At 36.6% G+C, this 24,353-nt stretch overlaps 1 protein-coding gene and 2 pseudogenes across 4 annotated transcripts in view; 1 reads left to right on the plus strand and 2 right to left on the minus strand.

Annotated features, from left to right (window-relative positions):
• CBL (Cbl proto-oncogene) overlaps window positions 1-24,353 on the plus strand; it is a 100,772-nt gene that overhangs the window by 43,170 nt on the left and 33,249 nt on the right. The gene's annotated exons all lie outside the window — the stretch shown is intronic.
• On the minus strand, window positions 4,989-5,829 carry LOC306640045 (large ribosomal subunit protein bL17m-like; annotated as a pseudogene). The gene has a single exon. The product of its transcript is annotated as a large ribosomal subunit protein bL17m-like (transcript).
• On the minus strand, window positions 21,437-22,376 carry LOC306638585 (mitochondrial transcription rescue factor 1-like; annotated as a pseudogene). Its single transcript has 2 exons — window positions 22,362-22,376; window positions 21,437-22,025 (listed from the first exon to the last, which is right to left on the minus strand). The product of its transcript is annotated as a mitochondrial transcription rescue factor 1-like (transcript).

The following is a 24,353-nucleotide window of genomic DNA, read 5'->3' on the forward strand; positions in this document are numbered from 1 at the left end:
CGAGTTGTTGTGATTACAGGTATGTTTTACCACACCTGACTACTGTGGATATCTACTTGCATACCTGGAACTTTTGTTTAATAATACAGATTTAAAGCCTTTTTGGTTTCAAGGTCCTCTTATGTTCTAAAAATCATTAAGAACCTCAGAGATTTTGATATTAAAACTGAGAGATTTAAATATTTAAATTAACACTTACACACTTATATAACAGCAGCAAGCCATTGCATGTTAACCATGTTAACATAAAACCTTTTTTTTTTTTTGCTGGTGCTGGGGATTAAACCCAGGGCCTTGTTGTGCTCATGAGGCAAGCATTCTACTAACTGAACTGTATCCCCAACCCCAAAATAAAACCTCTTTAAATAAAACTTGTTTTTTTAAAAAAGGGTGGTGAAGATAGAAGCACTGTAAATGGTTTGTGTCTCCTTCCAAAATTCATGTCTTTTTTTTTTTTTTTTTTGATAGCAGAGATTGAACCCAAAGGCATTTAACCATTAAACCACATCCCAGCTCTTTTTCAATTTTTATTTTTAAATTTGTTTGGGTTTTTTTTTGGGGGGGAGGGGTACTGAGGAATGAACTTAGGATCATTCCACCATTAAGCCCCATCCCCAGCCCTATTTTGTATTTTATTTAGAGACAGACTCTGAGTTGCTTAGTGCCTTGCTTTTGCTGAGGCTGACTTTGAACTCTCAATTCTCCTGCCTCTTAAATTTTTATTTATGTAATTTTGGTACCAGGGATTGAACCCAGGGGCACTTAACCTCTGAGGGCACATCCCCAGCTCTTTTTAATATTTTATTAGAGACAGGGTTTTGCTGAGTTGCTTGGGGCCTTGCTAAATTGCTAAATCTGACTTTGAACTAATGATTCTCTTGCCTCAGCCTCCTGAGCCTCTGGGATTACAGACATGCCTGAACCAAAATTCATACCTTGAAAATCTAATGTGATGCTTTTAAGAGATGGGGCATTTTCATGATTGGGTCATGAAGGTAACATAGGAATGTGCCCCTATGAAAGAGATGGCAGAGAAATCCCTTGATTCTTCCTCTAAGGGTATTTACTGCAGGGCTATGTCCCCAGCTCCCCTCCCCAACAACCTTTTAAAAAAATTATTTTGAGACAGGGACTGGCTAAGTTTCCCAGGCTGACCACTAAGCCTAGCAAGTATGTTTCTTAAAAGGTTTATTGCAGTGTGAAATCTGAAAACACTTCAGTGAACTTCAATGAGAATTTTGTTACTTTCAAATCCATTGGTTTATCTAACTGTACTTAGAGTCTAATTCTGTGTTATGATTTTGTAACATGTAGGCATCACTTGGAAAATGCTGGTCACTAAGGTAGATTTTTCCCATTGTTGCTGTATTATTTTGCAATATCAAAACAGTTAACATTCATTAGTTAAGTCTTATTAGAAATCAGGCTCAATGGAGAGTGCCTATAATCCCAGCTACTTGGTAGCCAATTGAAAGTTCCAGCCCAGCAAGGGCAAATAGTGAGACCCTGTCTCAAAGGAAAAAAAAAAAAAAAAAACTTATCAGAAAAGTTTATTGGGAAACTGTTGTTGAGCACAATGGTGGTTGTTAGAAGTGTCAAAAACTTGAATTTAAGCTTGAATTTTATCATTGCCAACAAGACTTCTCAGTTGTTTTTCTTGAAGCAACAGGGTACTTCCTTCATGTTGGGTTGGAGAAAGCCATAGTTTGACAATAAGTCCTTTTTTTTTCCCAAGTAAAAATGGTATTCTGTGTCATATCCACAGTTAAGGTAACCCTTTATGATGGAGGAGTGAAAGCTTTTCCTTACTATCAGGAACCAGGCAAAGAAGCTCACTTTTGCCACTTCTTTTCAACCTACTAATGACAGTTCTGGTAGCCAGAGCTGTTAAGCAAGAAATAGAACTAAAAGGTATCCAGACAGGAAAAGAAGATATTAAACTCTATTGCTATTTGCACATGAGATGTATTCAAGAAAACCTAAGGAATGCATTAAAAAACTACTAGAACCAATAAATGAGTTCAGCAAAGTTTCAGAATACAGGATCAATTATATTTCTATATGCAAACAGTGAACAATTCAGAAAGAGAATCAGCCACGAATTTAACCATGGAGGTAAAAGCCATGCACACTGAAAACTGCAAAACATTACCAAAGACAGGAAAGAGGATATAAGTCAATGGAAAGATTTCCAGTGTTGATGAACAGGAAGACGTAGTATTTAGATGGCATTACTCCCCAAACTGATCTACAGATTCAGTGCAGTATCTGTTGAAATTCCAGCTGCCCTTTTTGCAGAAATTGACGAGCTGATCCTAAATTCATACAGAAACTGAAGGGACCCAGAAGAGGCAAAACAATCTTGAAAATGAAGAGCACATTTGAAGGACTCACACTTCCTGATTTCAAAACTTTACTACAAAGCTAGAGTCATCAAAATGGTGTGGTACAGGTATCAGAATAGATATGTAGATTAATGAATCAGAATTGAGAATCCAGAAATAGGCTCCTAAATTTATGACCAATTTATTTTTAAAAATTAACTAATTAATTTTCACAGGACTGGAATCAAACTCAGGGGTTCATGTGTACTGGGCAAGGACTTTACCACAGAATTACACTAGCTCATCAGTTTACTTTTTTTAAAAATTTGTTTCTAGTTGCAAATGGACACAATGCCTTTATTTTATTTATTTATGTGGTGCTGAGGATCAAACTCAATGAATGTCTCACGCATGGAAGGCAAGTGCTCTACCACTGAGCTACATCAGTTTACTTTTGACGAGGATAACAAATGCATTCATTGAAGAAAGGATAATCTTTTTTTTTTTTTTTTTTTTTTTTTTTTCTCGGTCCTGGGGATCTAACTGAGGGCCTTGTGCTTGCAAGGCAAGCACTCTACCAGCTGAGCTATATCCCCAGCCAAGGATAGTCTTTTGATAGTGCTCACACTAAGGGATATCAACATGGAAAAGAATGAAGTTGAACCTTCCCTTCTGCCTTTTACAAAAACTATCTCAGTAGATCAAAGACCTAAATTTAAGACCTAAAATTTACAAATTTTAGGTTAAAAAAAATAAGTGAAAATCTCTGTGACCTTGAATTAAGCAATGAGTTTTTAAGTGTGACAACAGAAGTATATGTTGTAAAAGAAAAAAATAGGTGGTGGAATGAAACAGACATCATTATCCTATGTACATGTATGATTATATGAATGGAATGAATGTACATCGTGCACAACCATAGAAATGAAAAGTTGTACATCATTTGTGTACAATGAATCAAAATGCAGTCTGTAAAAATTTTTTAAAAAGGTAGAAGGCAGAACAATAGGGTAAGGAAGGGGGATAGGGGAAGGAAGGTTGGGAGGGTAAAGGGGTGTTAGTAGAGACTGAATTTGATCAAATGTTCACATTTACCAGTATACCACAATGAAACTTACCATTCTGCATTAATATGCACCAATAAAAATTCATTAAAAGAGAAAAAAAAGTTAAAATAGGTACATTGAACTCCATCAAAATTAAAAGCTCTGCATAAAGTGTGAAAAGATAGCACCCAGAATGTGAAAAAGTATTTTAAAATTATATTTCTGCAGGGATTAATATCCATAATATATAAAGAATGCCTATATATAGCTCAGCAATGTAACAAACCAATGAAAAAATGCTGATGGCATTTAAATAGACATAGCTTCACAATAGACCTACAAAAAGATGCTCTGCTTATCATTGAGGAGATGCAGATCAAAACCACAATGATTTATTGTTTCATAGTCATTAATATGGATATTATCCCCCAAAGTATTAAGTTTTGGTAAACTATAGAGATACTGGGACCTTCATGCTTTGCCAATGGGAATGCAAAATGGTGCATCCACTATGAAACTATGGGCAGTTTGGAATTTCCTCAGAAAATTTCTTTATTTATTTTTTTTCCAATACTGAAAATGGAACCAAGGAGGGTCTCATTAAATTGTGGAGGCTGGTCTTGAACTTATGATCCTCCTGTCTCAGTCTCTTGAATTGCTGGGTTTACAGGTGTGTGCCACTACACCTGGCTTTTACTTGTGCATATTCTTATGTGCAGGTAGCATTTTGTTTTCAGTGTAAGTCAGTGTTAAGAATACAGAACTGACTACATGTGTAGTTTGGTATTATTATCTTGATTCAAGCTCAGATACCAGCAGTCTTAACCACCATGGCATGCATACCATTAGTGTAAATGTCCATACAGTGGAAAAGAAATTGTGTGATGTTTTAGTGCTATTACAGAAGTAAAAATTTTAACATTGTGGACTTCCAGAAAGAACCGTGTATCATATTTTAAAACTACTGTATTGATGTGCACATTTTTATAATGCTATAGCCATATTTTAGGAAATTAAAAAAGTAACACAAGGGAAAAGAACCTAATACTACTATCATTTGCAGGTAGTTCCTTCTAGTTTCTTAGAGAATAGCCTTTACGTGATGTTATACTATTCTGTATTCATAATTCTGGAGAATCATAGGCTAATCTTGTCTTTTTTGTGGTTGGACTATTGTGCATTTCAAAGAAATGGAGTATCAAGGCTGATACATAGATTTTAGTGAGTGTGCCAAATTCTATGGTGGAAGCTGGTTAGGTTGCTGTGTTAAAAGGTTCAGTAACAATCCTAGGGTAGATAAGAAATGTTTTCTTGTGGTCTTGTGAAGACAGATGAGAGGATTATCATTTGTAATCTGTACTTTCTTATAAAGTGTAGAATTTTCATCACATGTGGAAAAGATTTTACCTTATTATTTCTCTAAAAATTTCTTTGTTCTTTCTCTACTTTAAGAGACTCCATTTACATGTGTATTTTGCCTCTTGATGTCCCACTAGCCACTGCTACTGTGTTTATTTTTTTTCCAGCGTTTTATTTTGGGTAATTTCTACTACTCCTAGTTATTGTTACTTTCTTTTTTTTTTTTTTTTAACATTATCCATGAATTTATTATCCCAAATAGACTGAGTATTTAATTTTTATTTTTTTTAGACTGAGCATTTTGATAGTTATTATTTTCTAGAAATTCTAAAGGAAGACAAAAAGATCAATTTACCTACATTCATGTAAGGAATTTTATCTATTGTGCAAAGAGAGGGCCACGTGGCTCCCCAGAAGGTTCTGGGCCTCATTAAGGCTGGCAGTTTACAATTCTAGTTCTTCTCAGACATTAAAAGAGCTCCAAAGGCCTGTGATCACAGGCACTGAAGAGAGTCACAGACCTTCCTGTTCCGTTAAATCCTTGGCGGTTGAACTGTGTGGAAGCTGCTGAAGTTTGCTTTCTGGTTCTGGTGGAGGTCCTGCTGCAAACCCTGCAGAAGCTGGTTTAGGAGTGTAAGGTTGCTGTCTCTAGGAGGCAGAGGCAGGGGTGGGAGGCATTTCCCTTTATATTCAATCACTGCCATTTTGGCTCGATCTTGTTCACGGCTGTTTGGGATCCGCAACATTCTTGTGTAGCCCCCATTCTGATCTTGGAACCGAGGGGCCAGTACTTGAAACAGTTTTGGGATCAAATCCTTTTCTGTGAGCCAGAAGTCAGCCATGCGCATAGCTCGTTCGTTGGTGTCTCCCAGCTTTCTGTAGTCGATGAGCTTCTCAGCGTAGCCCCTCATCTCGTCCACAAGCGCCCAGGACGCCTCGATACGTTCATGTCGCACTAGTCCTCATGTGAGCAAGTTCCGCAAAAGGTGGATGCGGGACTCCGGGCCGAGGCCCAGGCGGCGAAACACACGGCCGTTGGAGATAGCAGCGGAGACAGAGAGCCGCATATTCCCCGTCCTCCCCGCCCCTTGGAGGCCGGAACCGGTCTATTGTTACTTTCAATATTTAATTTGCTGGTAATCCTTTCATTGACATTTTTATCTTTACAAGTTGGATTTTAATTTTTTATATCTTCCATGTATTTAACATCTGCAAGTGTTTCTCTGCCTTTGTACAGGAATATAGTTAGAATAACTGCTTTGTTATCTTTGCTAATTGTCATCTTTGTTGCTCATGGATTTTATTCTTTTGATTTATTTCTATCCTGAGTCATATTTTCCTGCTTTATTGTGTGCTTGGTAATTTTTTTATTGGATGTCAGACACTGTTAATTTTACCTTGTTGGGTGCTGGATACTTTTGTATTCTTTTTTCTTTTTTTTTTAATCTGTTATGACAGATTTTATTGGTTGTATTGAGGATTAATACACATTCTTTTTGGGGGGGGCGCTGGGGATTGAACTCAGGGCCTTGTGCTTACAGGGCAAGCACTCTACCGACTGAGCTGTCTCCCCAGCCTCCCACAGACATTCTTAATGCATGTATTAAAAACATAAAAAGCCTCATACTATGATTTTTTTTCACTTTTCCCAGTGACTTTCCAACTTCAAATCTTGAGGCAAATTTTCCTTAGGAGGATCAATTAGGCTGGTGGGGGGGCCTGTAATTCCAGCAACTCAGGAGACTGAAGCAGAAGAATGGCAGGTTCAAGGCCAGCCTTAGCAACTTAGTAAGGCCCTGAACAACTTAGTGAGACTCTGTCTCTAAATGAAATATAAAAACGGGCTGAGGATGTGGCTTAGTGGTTAATGGTTAAGCATCCCTGGGTTTAGTCCCTAGTACCAAAAAAAAAAAAAAAAAATGGATATCAAGGACCAGTATCTTCAAGTGTTGCTGAGCTGTTGCTTAGGTCTCACCAATTCACAACTTTGTTATATACACCACACACACAAATTTTCTTTCACAGCACATTAAAAAAATTACGAAATTATTGAGAAAACTGGACTTTTCACAACCAAAGATGTTACAAGAGTACACACATGATTCTGACAGGGCAATGATCCAGGAGTGGTCTTCTTTAGGACATAATTCTACTAAAAAACAACACAGGCATAGAGTAATTTAAAATATTCAAGACATTAAATATAGGACTATGACTTCAAACTGCCATTTAATATGCTTTGTTTCGTGGGATATGAAACTAACCCACACCATGGAATGTTAAGCTGATACCTAAGACAGTCCAAACCTTCCATAATGCAATATCCTACTATTTTCTGGTTTTACCCCAAAATAAACAACCAGCAGGTGATCTCCTTTCTAAACGGAATCATTTATACTAAAACAATGGGATAAGATAGGATTCCTTCTTTTTAAAAAATGCTTTTGGAGCTACAAAAAGACTTGGATTTACAAAATAGCTGATAAAAACATTCCTCTGTATTGTACAAGAAGGAAGACAGGGACCTCTGTTAAGACATGTTATGATTAATCAGACTTGACTTCTTTCTCTTCTGCTTCACCAGAGACTGGAATCTCCTCATCTTTAGTTTCTTGGTTAGCCACTTCAGCCTGTTTTCCTTTGCTCCCCTTTTCCCTTTTGTTTGCACTTTTTTGTCCGAAGTGTTATCTTTTCCCACCATCTTCTTAGGCTTGCTGTCCACTTTTGCAGGAGCAGATTTAGCCAACAACCTCACATGGGCTTCTCCTTTGCCGCTCCGGTGAAGCTGACCTTCCTCTTGGCCACACTGCACTGTTTGGCCACCGCTGCTCCTCTGGCTACCTGAGCTCTTCTTTTATATTCTTGCAAACATTCTTGAACTGTGTTCTGGGACAGAGCTATGTTACTTAGAGTACTTTGATCCTTTTAAATCTTAAGGCAGGACCAGAACAGCCTTTAATCTAGGGCAAATTTTCCCCAGTGTTCACTGAATTATAAGATTTTCACTTTTTTTGTTCCTGTCTGAGAACTAGGGATTATTAATATTCCTTTTGGTTGGTTCTTCCCTGACTCAAGTATTTCTCTGTGTTGATCAGTGCTTACCTGATGGCTTAGAAGGTCCCTTCTTTAGAACTCCAGTGGTGGCTCTTTGTATGCAGTTCTCTCCTCTGGTATTCTGCACTGTAAATGCCATCTGCTTTGGCTTCCGCAGACTTGCAGTTCTGTCTCATCCATCCAGATTGGGTTGCCTGGGTTCCCATCATAGAGCCGAGACCTGGAAACTCTTTAGGCAATAAGGTTAGGCCAGTCATAGGGTTTACCTCACCTGTTTTCCTTCTTCAGCAATCACTACCTCTGCTGCCTGATGTCCAGAATCTAAAAACCATGGTTTCATGTATTTGTTCAATATTTTTTGTTTTCAGGCAGGGTGAATCCATTCTCCGTAGGTTCATCTTGGATGAAAACAGAAGTTCAGTCTAAAATTTAACTTAAGGCAATTCCAAATTCAGGTGAACTGAATATTTATTACGTTCTTACTATGTGCATGATATATTCAAAACAGTCTAGCTGAGTGTGGTTGGACATACCTGTAATCCCAGCCCCTCTGGAGTCTGAGGCAGGAAATTGCAAGTTTGAGGCCAGCCTGGGCAATTTAGCTAGACCCTGTCTCAGAATTAAGAGGCAGAGCACTTATCTAGCATGGGTGAGGACCTTGGTTTAATCCTCAATACCAGTGGGAAAAAAATCCCATACTCAATCTAGTCTTCACACTCTAACTCACTGCACATGCTAGTTGAATGCTTTTGTAAGTCAGGCAGTGCTATTTATTGTTGAGCAAAATAACATGGCCTTTGCCTGTATATAACGACAATATTTTTCACTTTACAGATGGGAAAACTGAGGCTGAGTTAGAATTTCCCCATATCCATATAGCCAGAGCCTTTTGTTTTTAAAGCTGATCTCCAAAATGTGTATTACCAATTCTGTTTCCTTTGTTTGAATGTCACGGACTGTATTTTATTTCCTATTATAGAAATCATCCTTGAGAGGCCATACTTCAAGCATCACATCAAATGTTAAACTGCACAATGTAAGAGAAGTTAAAACATGTTTTAATAGGTGTGTATTTTGGATACAAAACCAGTAGTGTGACTTATACAGGATCATGTATTCACATAATGAGAAAATTCTACTCAAAATATTTCTAGTTAAGCCATAGGCTTGATTATGCAGGTTAAAAAAAGGAATGTAAAGACACTGTCCTACACCTACTCTGGAAGATTCAGTGATAACTTTTATAAAAGCAGAGCATTATAGAGAAGTAGGCAGTGAATATCAAGTAGAATGTGCAAAAGCTTTTTCTAATCACTTTGTTCTAAGAGTGCCAACCAAGATTTGGTCTAAATCCATAAGGCTTGTGAGGTCTACAACTGCATTTAAATGAGAACATCTTAAAGAAAAAGCTCCAAAGCTGGCTACAAGAATGGAAGACTTTTTTTTTTTTTTTTTTTTTTTTTTTTTTTTGCCAGCCTGTTGTATACAAAGCCAGCAAATGCCTGCTAGAGATACCTAGTAGTATGAAAATGTTAGCAGCATGGAGAACTTCAGTCCTGACAACTAATTTTTTTTGCTTTGATTTGCTGTGTATCAGATTTGAAACTTCTTCAGCAAACTTAAATTCAATGTCTTAAATTTGTTAAAGAAATGAAATTAAAAGCTTTCTTTAGCATTTTTTTTCTTCTCTTTAAACCTTCTCCTTACTCCTTTTACATGCAAAACATTCATCCAGCTTAGTGTCTAATAAAATGTATATAGATGGTTGAAATTCATGTTCAAGTGATTAGATTTAATGTTTCTTATCTAGTATTTCTGTTTTTGTGGTGCTTTTCTCCACTTAATTAGTGAGGTATTTTATTTTCTTTGTAAAGTTGGGCTAGATAATAGTGATCTCTTTTCTCTTCTGCTACTATAACTTGATTAAAAAGTCACTTGGGAAAGAAAAATCTTCCCTTGTTGTTTCTCATAGTGACCTAACTTTGGTGCATATTTCTTTAGACCTATGTATGACTAAAATATTACTATTTTGTTTTTTTAATCACAGTATCAGAGTTTTATAGATTATGTCCTTGCAGAACCTAAATGGTTAAGGTACTGCTTCAAAGCACAGTTTCTCAATTATTTTTTACTCAGTGGCACACTTACAGTGTCCGAAAATATGTGGTATTGAGAAGTTAGGCAAAGGCACTGTAGAATTAGGTCAAGTCCATGACGGTGGAGTTGGTTTGCTGGGATTTGACTTCATTGCCATTTACTATCTATACAACCTTAAACAAGGTACTTCTTTTAAACTCAGATTTCTCATTTTAAAATGTTCTCATCATTTGATAATTCCACAATGTAAATATATATCAAACCATCAAGTGTGACAACACATGCCTGTGATCCCAACTAATTGGTAGGCTGAGGAAGAAGGATCACAAGTTCAAGGATAACCTGGGTAACTTAGCAAGACCCTGTCTCAAAATGAAAAATAGAAAGGGCTAGGGATGTAGCTCAGTGTTAGAGTGCCCCCAGCTTCAAAACCAAAACCAAATATACCTTAGGATTGTTGTGCTATATAAATGTTAATATTTTTTAAATTATTTTAGTTTTTATGAGGTACTGGGGATGAAACCCACAACTTTGTACATGCTAGGCAAGCACTCTACCACTGAGCTATACCCTTAGCTCTAAGATTTTGTTTTTGTTTTTTCAGGCCTGAGTATTGAACCCATGGCCTTGCACATCCTAAGCAAGTACTCTGCCACTGAGCTTTTACATTCCAAGCCCTTCCCCATAAATTAATATTTAGAGAACCCTTAATATAATCCTTGTTTTATAGAAAACAGGACATAGATATTTGATTTAAAGAAAATCTAGAAGAGTGTTCTCATTGATGAAAAGTTATGGAAAAGCTGGATGTAGTAGCACATGCCTGAAATCCCATCAACTCTGGAGACCAAGGCAAGATCGCATGTTTAAGGCCAGCCTCAGCAGTTTATCAAGGCTCTAGGCAGCTTAGTGAGACCCTTTCTCAAAATAAAAAACAAAAAGGGCTGGGGATGTTGCTCAGTGGTAAAGTATCCCTGGGTTCAATTCTCAGGACAAAAAAAAAAAAAAAAAAAAAAATGGAAAGGAGAAAAATATTAAAAGAAAGAAATTATGTGTACTGAATTATACACTTAAAAATGGTGTAAGTAGTAAATTTTGTTTTATATATTTAACTACATTTTTTGAAAAGAAATGTCATAATTTTTTTTCTTCTTCTTTTTCTTCTTTTTTTTTTTGCATGACTAGAGATGAAACCCAGGACCTGGTACGTGTTAGGCAAGTGCTGTACTGCTGAGCTACATCCCCAATCCCTTTAATTTACTTTATTATTATTATTTTTAACTTAAAAAATTGTAATTGTAGATGGACAGCATGCCTTTATTTGTTTATTTTTATGATTAGGATGGAACCCAGTGCATCATGCATGCTAGGCAGGTGCTCTGCCACTGAGCTACAGCCCCAACCCCCATTAATTTACTTTTTAATCTTATTTTAGGAGTACTGGGGATTAAACCCAGGGCTTCGAGCATGTTAGGCAAGTGCTGTACCACTAATTTACATCACCAACTCTTTTCCTTTTCTTAAGGTTGTTGCATGGTGGCTTTAATATGCAAATTCATGTAAGTTTTCCTGGTGAGAAGTATGATAGATACCACTGAATGGATATTAGAATCCCTAGAAATTGAGAATCTATGAAGTGCTCAAGTCTGTGTAAAAGATAATGAAAAACAAAGGTTGATTTCAGAGATAGTGTTAATTTCTGCTTACATCAGAATAACAAAAAAAAGAGTTTTCGTATAAACATAGCTCATTTGGGACAATGATATTGGTAGTTCCAGATACTTCTTACGTGGATTTGTCCTGACTTTATAGTAGAAGCCTGCCAGTAGTCTTCCCTGTGCTTCTGATTCCATCCCATCTACTTGGCTCTCCTCCCAAATAGGAAAACTCCTGTTTTAGTTTGTCTTGTGCAAGGAAATAGCAGATTGACCATTTTATCCCTAACAGTGCCAACAGTCTTACACATGATTCACAAATCTGTTTCCCTACCTGTGACCTCTTTCTCAAGCTGCCTGCTTGTCATTGCCTGCTAATATTTTTCAAACACCTCACAGTCATCATCATGTCTGAACACACAGTGTCTCTCCTCCTTATTAGTAAACAAGCTCCCTCTTGGGTGTTCCCTTATTCAGTTAGTGTAATGTCGTGGTGATGAGCATGAGTTACTGTGATTGCTTGTTGGCTTGAACTTCTCTTTGTCTACGTTTTCTCATCCATAAATGGGGACAGTTAGTGCAATGTATCTTATAGGTTATAAGAAAAAAATTGAATAATATGTAAAGTACTGGTACCTGGTAAGCTCTTAAAAAGACTTTAGGTGGGGATGTAGCTCAGCGGTAGAGCATTTGGCTACCTAGGGAGACTCTGGCTATAAATAAATAAATCAGTCAATAAATTTTTTAAACCCAGAATAAACAACTAACCATTAGAATTGTTACCAAAACCGGGGGGGAGGGAAGGGTTAGTGTTAGGGTTAGAGTTATGGTTAGGGAGGGGGGCAAGTATGGAGGAAGGAAGCACTGTATAGAGGGAAAAGAGGGGTGGGAGGGGTGGGGGGAAGGGAAAAATAACAGAATGAATCAAACAACATTACTCTATGTAAATTTATGATTACACAAATGGTATGCCTTTATGCCATGTACAAACAGAGAAACAACATGTATCCCATTTGTTTACAATAAAATAAAAAAAATAAAATTAAAAAAAAAAAGAATTGTTACCAAAACCCACTTCCCATCCCTCATACAGACATACTCATATGTAAAAGTGTGCACAGGAACAAACATTAGCATGCATGAGGCCCTGACTTATTCTCCAGAACCCAGAAGAAAAAAAAAAGTATTAGCTTTTCATGTTATTGATAATACCCTCCCTTTAATTGTGCAGGCTCAAAAGTTTCAGGTTTTTCTTTCTTCTATTCACACTCTTGATTTTACTTCTTACATTGTTTCTCAAATTTGTCTTATTTTACTGTCCTTGTTTCTAGGACAGTTCAGTTCACTTTTCTTTGGCAATTCTATCCTAATTGCTCTCTCCACTTTTGTAATTTTCCCTCTAATTCATCTTGTTATAGTCTTAAAACAGATTAGAGGTCACTCTCCAGTTCAAATCCTTAATGACTCCCCACTGTATTTGTGCAGTCATTTCAGTTTCATATGCTACTGTGATTCTACCCATATTAGTCTTTTAACCAGTTCCTGGACTTTGGTACTGAGCCTTTGCTTTGCCTGGAATCTCTTTCCTATAGTGTCTATTTAAATCCCATCCATTCTTTCAAGTCCAAGAAACCTGAATATCAGTTGTATATTTAGTCTATTGGCACATTGCTATATGTCGAAGAAATGGCAGTGGTGAAGAGTTCTCTGGCTTTGATCCCCCCAAACAGATCCAGAAAAGATATGAAAAAATTACTTAATACTTTCCCAAGTTTTAGGTTTATTATTATTGTTTATTATTAATACCCTCTCTGTATTTGTTAGGAAAACTGTGTGTTTAAATGAAAATCCATGGGTTGAGGACAGTGGTAGAACACTTGGCCCTGGGTGTTCAAGTCTGATGTTTATATAGTTAGGAGTTAAATAATTAATGATTAACTATATAGACTATCTACACATTTGATCACTTTCTATTAGAGCTGTCTCCTGCTCTGTATAATTTGTTTTGTCTTTGTATTTATTTTTAAATTCGAGCCATGAGCCTTCTGAAAGGTGCTCAGTGGCATTTGTCATTTGTTCGGGGTGGGTTTAGAGTATGTGTATGTACCTCTTTAAGGAACTAGTACAAAGAAGTAGTAGCCAGTACTCTGGGTTAATATCTCTTAACTGTGGACAAATTCCACAAATGTATGTGATATTACTTATTGTAGTTCTTTAGAATTTGGGTTAAGTAAATTCAAAAGGTATGTTGAAATATTGAGCAGTCTTTATATTTTTGAACTAGGAAACACCATAGTATCATGGGTTGATGTAGCAAGTTAACAGTTGCTAAATGTTCACAATTATTCTTGAGCTATTTTTGTTGTTTTCTAACCACACCAAAAAACCAAGGGTATTAACTTAAAATATGCCTCACAAGTATGTGCTTTATTAAGACTCCTATCACATTGATCATTTAAAAATATAAGTGTAAGTGATCTGTTTAAAGTGAGGAATCTTTATTTGAAATTCTTCCAGCAATGACTTGCCAGTGGAGCAACATGACAAACTTTGATCAAGTGGTTGAGGCAAACATTCAGTGATAACATGGAGATGTCATGATATGATGTGATGAAGGACACTTCATCTTTGTGGTGTTTTTCAGAAACTTATAAACCCAGTCAGAACATGAAAAAAAAGTAAGTCTAACACATTGAGGAACATTCTACAAAACATAGGACCTCTCTTGCACAAAATACTTCTTAGTATCATGAGAACAAGGAAAGATTCTTAGAACTATCACAGACCATAAGGAGTTGAGTAAATGTAATGTGGTATCCATGATAGGCCCTGGAATAGATAAGGACATAAAGGGAAATAAGGACATAAAGGGAAAGTGAAATCCGAATAAAGTCTGGGATTTTATTCTAATTTTTTTTTCCTCAGTGGTACTGGGGATTGGACTTAGGAGTGTTCTACCACTGAGCTATATCCCCACTCCTTTTTATTTTATTTTGAGCAGGGTCTTTCTAAGTTGCCCAGGCTGTCTTAGCCTCCTTAGTGGCTTCATTTACAGGAGTATACTACCATGCCAGGCTGTAATGTTGATTTCTTAACTTTTTGGGTTTTGGTGCTGGAGATTGGTCTTGCTCATAAATGTGCTGTGCCACTGAGCTACACATTACCTCAGTTTCTCAGTTTTCACAAGTGTACTGCAGTAATACATGGGTAATATTCAAGGAAGGAAACCCAATTCAGTTCTATAAATTTATTTATTTATTTTTTGATGTTTTAGTTGTAGACAGACACAATACCTTTATTTATTTTATTTTATTTATTTTTATGTGGTGCTGAGGATTGAACCCAGTGCCCTACATGTGCAGGCAAGTGCTCTACCACTGAGTCACAACCCCAGCCTTTATAAATTTATTGAATTTCTGTTATATGCAAGGCAATGTGCTCACAGCCTCAGGAGATAAAGTACATATGAAGACACTTTCCTTGTCTCTGCCCTTAAGGATGTGTCATCCAAATAGGGAGAATATGACAAATGATATGAAACAAAACATGACAAAGCCTGTGAAAAGTATGAACAAGATACTATGGGGATTCAGAAACTGAGAATATACAGTTCAACGTAGACAAGTGAGTTGTCCCTCTTCCCCCAAGGAGCTATCATTTGAGAAGAACTTTGAAGAATGGACAGGGTTTGATTACATATTCTTTAGAAAGGAAATACCTGTCATATGAAAGAGCCCAGGCTCTTCAGTATGACCAGCTCTATCACTTGTTAACTCTGTGACCTTGGGCAAGTTATTTAATGCCACTAAGTCTTTTTTTCCCTCATTTGTAAGACTGGATTAGTAATTCCTGCTTCAAAGCATTCTTTTGAGAACTGAACATAGGTAATGTTAGTTTAGTAAAGTGTCTGATGCATTATAAATTCTTGAAGTTAGTTACCTGTATGGTAGGGAAGGAAGCATATCCCTAAAGGCATGGGACTTGGAAAACGTAGAGTGTTTGAGGGAGACACTGAGTAATAGTGTTTAGAAAGGTGAATTTTATAAATGCTTTATGGACTGAGCAACTTGAACTCATGTGAGAGGAGTAAGGAGTTTGTGTGTTTTAAGATTGATTTGGACTAGGTGAGGTGGCACAGGCCTGTAACCCCAGTGTCTTCGGGTGGGGGGGGCCACTGAGACAGGAGGATCACAGGTGCAAAGCCAGCTTCAGCAACTTAGCAAGACCCTGTTTCAAAATAAAAAGGGCTGGGGATGTGGCTCAGTGGTCGAGTGTCCCCGAGTTCAATCCCCAGTACTCCAAAAAAAAAAAAAAAAGAAGAAGAAGAAGAAAAAATCAGGACCATGAGTATAGTATTAAATACACTTAATTTGTTTTTAGTAAAAAAAAGGCTTTTGATATTTTTAGATTTATTGGCTGAAAACACCTTTCCTAGGTGATAGTTTTTGTTTTTCTTTTGACAGTTTAGTAGATAAGAGTTAAATAGCACTTCATTGACTTCCTGTGAAGCTTTATTGAAAGAAGTTCCGTTATATCTATTTTTAAAACTGGTTACTATGAGGAGAGGATTTTGCTACTGAGTTATAAATGTCATCTCAGTATATTCTCAGTCAGCATTCTTTGGAGGACAATTAGTATTTGTATATAAGGTTTTCGGAGTTTAACAAGAAGATCAGCAGTTACCATTGAAATGGTCCCAGTGAAATGAAGTACTTAAAATTAAAAGCATTGATCACAAGCCAGGTGAGGTGACGCACAGCCCATGATCCTAGCAGCTCAGGAAGTTGAGGCAGGAGGATCATTAATTCAAAGCCAGCCTCAGCAAAAGCAAGGTGCTAAGCAACTCAGAGACCCTGTCTAAATAAAGTACAAAATAGGGCTGGGGATGTATTTCAGTGGTCGAGTGCCCCTGAGTTCAATTCCCAGTACCCGGTACCCACCCCCTCAAAAAAATCACTGATCACTTTACCCTTCAGCAGTACAGTTAATTTACCATCACCTAAATGTGTCTTGAAAGGAATGGGTTACATTGTAACCTTATTTTTGGAATATTTTACAACCCTAAAAATGGTTTAATATTATGTCTAAATTATTGGGTTTCCCCTAATGTTTTGTTATGAAAATTTTCAGTTACACAGAAAAGTTGAAAGAATTTTACAACCACTGTATTACTAATCTACAGTTAACTAAATTACTGCTTATAAAAGGAAAGTTCTTTTTAAAAATCAAACTTCTTTGAATCTTTGAATCATTTTCATGTGAGTCTAATTTGAAATGGTTGAGGCAGTTCTTAATGTTTCCATGATATTTCTTCAGAAACTGTAAACTCTTCAAGTAAACTACTTCATGCATTCTGGGATTTAGCCAATCACTAGTGTACATAATAGTATTTTAGTGTAACAGATTAGATTCATTTTTCAGGCCTCAGAATAGGGTTCATGCAATTAACTGTTCATTTAAATTCTGTATGACATAAATTCACTTAAATCCTGGGCAGGCAATGCCTGACTATAGAAGGCTAACACTGGCTTTCACTGTGTCTTTTGTTTTCAATCCTCTTACGAAATTAAACCCAATTTCAGACTTCTTTCCCAGTTTGAAATCAATGGTATGGTGTACCATGGTTGAAAGAAAAAGAACTTTCCTTTTTAAAGTAGCAATTTAATTGAAGATTGGTATATGGTGGCTATAAAATTTTTCAATTTTTCTATATAACTGAAAAATTTTATAACAAAAATGGGGAAAAACCTCCAATAATTTAGGCATAAAATCTACTTTAACAATATTTGAGGACCTGTGATTCTCTTTTTCATTGGGAAAATTTCACAAAAAAATGCTTTAACAGTTTTAATACAGTGATTAACAAGCTGCAAAATATTATATATTATACCATTTGGGGTTGTAAAGTATTCTCTAAATGAGGTTATAGTGTAACACCCATTCCTTGCCAAGACACATTTAGGTAATTGTAAATGGAATGAGATCTTTTGAGAGTAATTGACTTCCTTTTATCATATCAGATGGAGAGGAGGCCCAAAGAGGTTAAAAAGCTGCCAAAGAAACAAAAGTTCATAGATGAGGAGATACATGTTAGTACTCTAATCTTCTTAATTATTATCATACATATGTCAGACACTGCTTTGTAGAAAGTAATAAGCAGATCTGGACAATCCCAGCTATTTGGGAGGTCAAGATTGGATGAGAGTAAATTTGAGGCCAGCCCAGGCTCTGTCTCAAAATAAAAAGGGCTGTGGGGTATAGCTCATGCTTGCTTAGCATGTGTAAGACCCTGAGTGATCCTCAGTATTGAAGAAGGGGGGCGAGGGTGGAAAGACTATAAACAGACCACGCATGTCAATTGGAAATTTACTGCGGTCAAATGGAGTTTCAAGAAGAATGTAACCTTGATGGAGAATTTCTCCGTCAATACACTGGATTCATTACTTTGTAAGTCATCATACCACTTTTTCTGGAGGATTTAAATCTCTTAATACTCATTTTTTAGCCATCTTTTTCTTCTTGGAACTATTATAGTACTTCTAAGGGATGAAACATTCTTATCAAAAAATGGTGATACTATTCTCAGTACTTAAGTGTTAAATAATAAACACATTTTAAATAGAAGGGGTTAATTTATCTTTTATATGTTCTTTTTTCCATTTCCCCTTTCTTTGCAAAACATTTTATAGTCAAGAGTTACTTGACAGTTTTTTCAATATTTTATACAGTAGTGGGTGCACTGGTTGATACCATTTGAGGAATTTTCTGTTTCTTTCATTATTCATACATAGGCTACTTTTCAGCTTCTGTCTTGCTTTAAATGGTGAGTATGGTTCCTGTCAAATTGTATTAATATTTTTACTTTTGAAGCTAAAACAGGAGCTATTATTATCCATTTGTTGTATTATTATCCATTTGTTTTTTAGTATACTTGTGTAGTGGCAACATATAAATCTTAACTCCTTATTCGCTGAAATTATACACAGAAAATGTGTGATGTTACTTTGGGCCTGCTATACAAAAGTGTGTTAGTGGGACTGGAACTGTAGCTCAATGGTATACTGCTTGCCTCGCATGTGTGATGCACTGGATTCAATCCTCAGCACCACATAAAAATAAATAAATAAAGATATTATGTCCGTCTACAAGTAAAAAATATTTTTTTAAAAAAGTACGTTGGTGTTAAGGGTAGGATTTGTGGTAGGAGGAAAGAAAACTGTCACCAGTCTTTTTTAAAAAGATACTTTTAATTGTAGATGGACACAATACCTTTATTTATTTATTTACTTTATGCGATACTGAGGATCTAACCCAGTGCTTCATGTGTTTGAGGCAAGCACTCCACCATTGAGCTATACCCAACTCCAAACTGTCACCAATCTTGACCTTTAAAAAAATTGATATTGCATGCAGAATCAGCAGTTGATTTGGGGGAAATTGTGAGAGTAGAAAAGACAGGTTGTATAATAGAAGTTGCAGTTGCTTAGATGTGGGTGTTTCAAATTAAAAAACGCAGAATGCTCTCTTTTCTTAAATGTTCTATACAGAAAAACATGTACTACTTGCTACTGTTGGAACTTAGGAAAGAAAAGTTCTGTCTTCCAGACATTTATAAAGAATTGAACAGTTGTGCTCCTTTGTGGATCTTTAAAGAATTGTCAGACATGTCATATGAACTGAAGTAACTGCTGACAGAATCTTAAAGTGTTGCTTACCTCATAACAAGGTCAAATGTCCATCATGCCTCATTGGTCTGTTCACTTGTTAACACAGATTCTGGTGATTAGATTCTGCCCTGTGCACTGGAGATGCTGAACCATAAGCCTAAGGTCTTAAAATGTTACTGAACAGAATTTCAACTCAGTTACAAAATAGTCTGACCCATGGACTTTAATAGATTCATTATTTCCTTTTAAGAAGTGTGGTGCTTATAGTGCCTGTCTCTGGTGGTTTTAAGAAATGTATGCTGGCTTTATTTGGGGGTGGGGGATGCATCCTAGAGTAGGAAATGTCTTAAATTGATTTTCACTATCTATTTCAGTCAGCACTTTGAACTGCTTTTAGGTACCTGGTGCCATTATATCCTTGTGATCAATAGCTTTCCCTTTTTTGTGGCTTACTTCACAGATTTAAAGCTTTCTGTCCATTATTATTTTGGTACATACATTTTGTCTCTGATCCAGAATAATACTAGATGCCTGTTAGATTTTTCAGTGGAAAATTACTTGAAGAGAAAAGATACAACGAGGCCCAGTTATTCCAAGATTTACTTCCTGTCTTTACTTCAGATTCAGCTTAAGCATCAACACTCTGAGACCTCTAAGACCTCCCTCCCTGAATAGCAACCCTGCTCTGCTCTCTTCTCAACTGTTTTATTCCTCAGCGCACTCTTCTTCTACACCCAATACTCTCTAATGATAGCATGAATGCCATGAAACTGAGGTTTGGTTTTGTTCATTACTTTATTAATCCCCAGAGCCTGTCACATAGTAGACATCAGATGTTTTCTGAAGGTATAACAAAGGTTAGAATTTGTGCCAGCATCCAGAAATGGATGTACTACTTGTAAACACAGATAACTGTAGCATGAGTTGGTTTAGATGACATAAGAGATATGGAGAGAAATGGCTGTGGTAGAGTTTAATCATGTCTAGCTGGCTTCTTAAGAAATGACATTTAAACTGGATCTTATTTCAGACTAGGGAAACAGATGAGACATGAGAAAGCAAAGAAGGGTGATAGGTATAAGAAGTGAAATATTCTGTGGGCTAAAACATATTAGTGAAGAGCTAAGAAATTAGTTAGGAAGTTAGGATAGATTCACATTAGTGGAAATCTTAAAATCCAAGCTGAGTTTGGACTTCGCATTGGCACTGTGGAAATTATTTTTTGTCCCTCAAGAGGCGTTTTGTGTGGTAAGATTTGATAACATAGGAAGCGACTGAAGACTAGAATTTAAATTATGGCAGGTGGAAGTAGCAAGGAATTTGTATTAGAATAATAACATAATTCAAAGGTAGGATTGACAGCATATTGACAAATAAATCAGATATAGAGAACAAAGGAAATACAAGAAGCCAAGCAGCTCATGAGATTTTTGAATTTGTGGAAAGACATGCTGTCATTAAATATGGAAAATAGGGAACATAAAGGTCAAGCAGATTTGAGAAGGAAGATTAGTTTAATTCTGAGCATGTTGTGTGGTGCTGGCATTCTGGTGGAGAAGTATGGTAGGCAGCTGAAAAAATTTACCAGGGCCCAAGATTTGGGAATTATTTGCAAAGTAGTTTTTGAGACTGCAGGGAAGAAAAGAAAGTACATAGAGAAATAATGGATAATAGCAGAGAACAAATTCTTGGAAAATACCTGTTAGATGGGAAGAAAAACTAAAGAAAGCTAGAGAGGACAATATCGGAAAAACCAAGGAAAGATAGTTCCATGAAGAAGTAAGATTCAAACCTGTTTTCTTCAGTTTTCTATAGCCTGAAAGCGTGATGTACAGTTGTCCCTTGATTTTAAGGGGATTGGTTCCAGTATCCCTACTGATAGCAAAATCTACAGATACTAAAGTCCCTTACATAAAATGGCTTAGTGTTTGCATATAACCTATGTACATCTTCCTGCGTACTTTATAAAGATCATTTCTGGATTATTCATAATATCTAAAACAGTGTAAATGTAACATAAATAGTTGTACTGTATCATTTATGGAATAATGACAAAAAGCCTGTGTTCAGTAGACACAATTTCCAGCCACCCGACCTTGTTTCTCTCCTTCCTTCCTTCATTTCCCCCAAAACAGTAAAATAATTTTATTTTAGTAAGAATGTTCTATTTTTTTATGTTGACTACTTTCCCCACCACTATAGAATATCTTCATGGGTAAAATGCAATCCATTTATTAAGACATACTCTTCTTAGGCAATTTTAACTTCTTCCTCTATTGTAACACCACTTGATATTTATCACTTGTAGTCGTCAAACACTTTCTTCAGGATAATTCGCATCATTGCCTCCATCTGTTTCTACTTCTTTGTTCTTTCCAGTGAGAAGATCCAGTGTATCTCCTACTTTCACTATTGGGCTTTTCTTCCATTATTTTCCTTGTTGAATCTGAACTCACCTTTGAATGCATCTTCTGCAATGTTTCTCCCAGTATTAAGGTCTGTCCTCAAGATAACATTGTACTGAAAAGACTACAACTTTTTTCCAGGTCTTTGTAGTCTTTAACACTAGGGTCATCCTTAAACTCCTCTTCTTGCTCACTCCTCTTGTCATGGTCACCCTCATCAGAGTCTTTTTCACTCTTCTACTTTTTGCAGCCTTTTTAGTGGATATTTTAGAGCTTATACTTCTTTTGAGTCTTATGGAAAATGGAAAAATACATTCTGGAGACATTAAAAGCCCTGGGAATCTCAGAAAATATTAAGGAAACATGTTTTATAATTTGATGCATTTAATTTTGTACTAGAAAAAGATAAATATTGATTCTAGGAAGCAGAGTGTGAGGAATGTGTCCCTCCAGTCCAGGTGTCTGGCTTTCTTAAAACACTGGTGAACAATGTGACACTATCACAACCACAGTGCATATGACCAGTGCATCAGGGTTGCTTGTCCCTCTCCAGGGCCCTGCTGACTGAACAGATGAGTTTTCTTTGTAATGTTTTGATCCTCAGTTGGATCCAGGTGTACGGAGGACTAACTATGTATGCTACATCTCATACATTATTCTGTTATACTATTTAGCATTGTTCTTTACTTATCATAGGTTCTCAGTTTCACATATCTTAAGGAATCATGAGCTTCTATGGGTCACCCCACCCCACCTCACCCCGCTCCATCCCACTCCATACTAGAGATTGTAGCTAATGGAGCTCTGCAAACTGAGCTACATATCTAGCTTTTTTTTTTTTTTTTTTTTTTTTGAGGCAGAATTTCACCAAGTTGCTGAGGCTAGCATCGAACTTGAGTTCCTCTTGCTTCAGCCTTCCAAGTTTCCAGGATTAAAGATGTACGCCACCATATCAGCTTCCTTCCCTATCTTTAAGGATTAACATTTGGCAGAATGTTGTATAGATATCTGAAATCCAAACCCCCAGATTATGCAGTTTAGTGTCCTGTTGCAGACTTCAAAGTAAATTCATTGAGAGTAGTTTATGCTTTGCAAGTTTTCTATCAAGTTGTTTCATATACCATTTGTGATGCGTTCTGCTTGTTTGTTTTTTTAAAACCATGCTAGGTGTACAACCTGGGCTTCACTCTCACTAGGCAAGCTACACCTCCAGCTCTATGGTATAATCTTGATCTTGTCGATATTTTTGTTTTCTCTTTGGTTAATGACAGAAATCCTGACAGTAATCAAAAGGGCTCAAGATGTGAGAAGGAAAAAGTTAAAGGGGGGCGCTGGGGAGATAGCTCAGTCGGTAGAGTGCTTGCCTTGTAAGCACAAGGTCCTGGGTTTGAACCCCGGCACCCCCCCCCCAAAAAAAAAAAAAAAAGTTAAAGGGGTCTAGGAATTGGATACATGCATGTATTTTGATCTTACACTTGAATTATTTTTAGAATATCTTCAAATAATATTACTTTTACCAGCTTGGTGGGTGCCTTTGGGAATAAAATAGGATCCTAAAAAGGAAATAACCTGCTTGGTGCAGTGGCACGCACCTGTAATCCAGTAACTCAGGAGCCTGAAACAGAAGAATCACAAGTTCTAGGCCAGCCTCAGCAACTTAGGGAAGCCCTTAGTAATTTAGTGAGACCCTGTCTCAAATAAAAAAGGACTGGGATGTGACTCAGTGGTAAAGTATCACTTATTTCAATCACCAGTACAAAAAAGGGGAATAGCTTGCTACAAGTAAGAAAAAGAGACAAAAAAATTCTGAAGGCAATTTATTGAAAAATTGATCAGAAAGATCTTAGCAAAATTTTACAAAGGAATCAGGGTCAGTTAATTGTCTGGTGCATTTTGTTCAGGAAAGATTCAAAGATGGCACTAATGGTGACCCTCTACTGTAACATTATTAAAAAAAAAAAAGATATGTTATTATCAAAGAGGATTTTTAGAGCATCAATAACTGATCATGACTTGATTTGAAATTTTATAGTAAGTCCACGTATGTGACAAGAATAAAGTTTTGGACACATAAATACAAATTGTTAAGACAAGGGAAAATAAGCAAGAATAATGGATAGCTGGTTTGCCATGTAAGAGTACATAAAGGCTTCTATATCAGTTCTGTATGGCAGCAGCATTAAAGATAGCAAAGTGCCGGGCTTGGTGGTGCATGCCTGTAAGTCCAGCCACTCGGGAGGCTGAGGCAGGAAGATTGAGAGTTCAAACCCAGCCTTGGCTGTAAGCAACTCAGCAAGATCCTGTTGCTAATAAAATATATAAAAGGGCTGGGAATGAGGCTCAGTGGTTAAGCACCCTTGGGTTCAATCCCTGGTACAAAAAAAAAAAAAAAGCAAAGATAACCGGTCATAGTACACATCTAAAAGTAAAAACATCATCTGTTAAATTGGTACTGTGCAACATCTTTGTAATTGCATCAAATAGGGGTTAGGACAAAATTAACCAATTATTCACAACACTGGTAGTATATGCATTTATGTTGAAATTTTTGTGTGGTTTGGATACTAGCATTTCATTTGGGGAGATAGGAGGAGGTATAGTGCTCTTCCATTATATTTGCATCATTTTTTAAGCATTAAAAAAAAAAAGAAAACACTTTATCTTATTTATCTTATTTATTTATTTTTTATGTGGTGCCGAGGATCAAACCCAGTGCCTCATATGAGTTAGGCAAGCACTCTACCAC

This window comes from Sciurus vulgaris (assembly GCF_902686455.1).
Source record: "Sciurus vulgaris genome assembly, chromosome: 11".
Lineage (NCBI taxonomy): Eukaryota > Metazoa > Chordata > Mammalia > Rodentia > Sciuridae > Sciurus > Sciurus vulgaris.